The sequence below is a fragment of the Hipposideros armiger genome, unplaced genomic scaffold (assembly GCF_001890085.2).
Source record: "Hipposideros armiger isolate ML-2016 unplaced genomic scaffold, ASM189008v1 scaffold_596, whole genome shotgun sequence".
Classification (NCBI taxonomy): Eukaryota; Metazoa; Chordata; class Mammalia; order Chiroptera; family Hipposideridae; genus Hipposideros; species Hipposideros armiger.
The window spans coordinates 898,429-900,111 of NW_017731946.1; the positions used below are offsets into that span (position 1 = coordinate 898,429).

Sequence of the window (1,683 nt, forward strand, 5' to 3'; positions counted from 1 at the left end):
AAGAATTAAGATTAGGAAGCTTGATTAAGTCTGGCTTAGCCAGGTAAAAGTTGATAAAGAGTAACCTTAGGTTTGGAGGTTTCTTACTTCTAGAGGACTTCATCATAGAAAGTAACCTTAAGAAGTTTCCTGCTTCAAAAGGACCTCACTTAAACCATTCTAGGTAGAGACAGGTTTTATTTCTAAATAGGAAATTCAGTGATGTAACTCAGTGTTTCCTCCTAGTGTTTAGGAACCATCATTTGTAAGTTTGATTGATTTTTAATCTGGCTTTCATCTTAAGTGTTAAGACAATTTTTCTTATGCTGTTTTGTGTCAAATCTATAAATACTGATTTTTGTTCCTTTGTGTAAGTAAGGAAATTTGATCAATAAATGCCAGAGTAATAAGATGGTTTCCATCTCACGTTAGTGAATTGGACACAGAACTTTATCAGAGCATTTTGTTCTTTTTACCTGAGCACAGCCTTTGTACTTTTGTGATGCTTCTCTTAAATTTCAGACTTGCATGGTCAACTTCCTGATGAGTATCTCTAGCTTGCTGGCCTGGCCCACGGACACATCAAACATACGTTGAGAGATACTTCTTCTCCTGTGTTCTTTATCCTAACTAGTAGCACCACAGTTTTCCCAGTCACCCACTGAAGCCAGAAATCTGGGAGCAGGGATGGTACATACATGGCACGAGTGGGTTTCATTCACTACCACTCCTCCCTTCTGCCCGTGCAAGACACCTCATCAAATACAACATTCTCTCCTTCCTAATCTTGACATGAACATCAACTTTTAAAAGCAACACAATCTAAACGTGACCAAGTCCTGCTGAGTTTTACTGCCTGAAATTCTTAAATCCACCCCTCTTCTCTCCATATACTAACATTGCCTTAATTCAGGTCCCTACAGCTGTTTACTGTGTGAATTAAACCCACATAATTACTGTGAGGTAGATATTACTATTATTATATTAAAGATGAGGAAACTGAGATAAATAGATACATAGGTCGTTTTTCTGTGTACCTACTCTAACTGCCTCTTAACTGGTACTTCACGCTTCTAGGTGTGGCCTCCTCGCACTCGTTTTTTCCTCAGTTGCTAGGTGATCTGTCTAAAACGCATGATGTCAAATCCATGCTGTCTGCCATGACAGCTTGGGCGGTAGACTGTTGTTGCAGCCAAACTTTAATACAATTGTCAAAGAAATCTACATAAATCTTATAAATAAAAGGTTAGACTTTATTTTGTTAAAGCCTATTTCATCTTGTTCTCATATTCTATTTTACGTGTTAGCTGTTAAATTAGATGAAATTTAAAATGTTACACATTTTTTAAAGCCAGCTATGCTGAAAAGCAAAATAAGCACACAGAATATGATTATGAAGTCTGCTTTTAAGGATATTCTTTAAACTTCAATGTTTATTTAAAATAAAGCAATTATCTTTAATTTTATAACATTTTATAGTTTTGGGAGTCATTTTATGTATATTGTTTAATATCCTAAATTAAATTTATGTTCATATTAATGTAGAGCAAGTTTTTGTTAAGTGCTGTGTTTACTTAGATCATTTTAGAAAGTAAAGAATTATCCAAGTGTTCTATTTAATTTTTCTTTTTGGTGATTTGAATTTTGCTTTGAACCATTTTATTGGCATAAATTCTGTACTTGTGATAGTTTAAGCCAGCGGTT

General features: G+C 34.7%; 1 protein-coding gene across 1 annotated transcript in view; it reads left to right on the top strand.

Moving 5' to 3' along the window:
- The window catches only part of NFXL1 (nuclear transcription factor, X-box binding like 1), a 46,826-nt gene that overhangs the window by 1,352 nt on the left and 43,791 nt on the right, over nt 1–1,683 (top strand). The window lies entirely within an intron of this gene.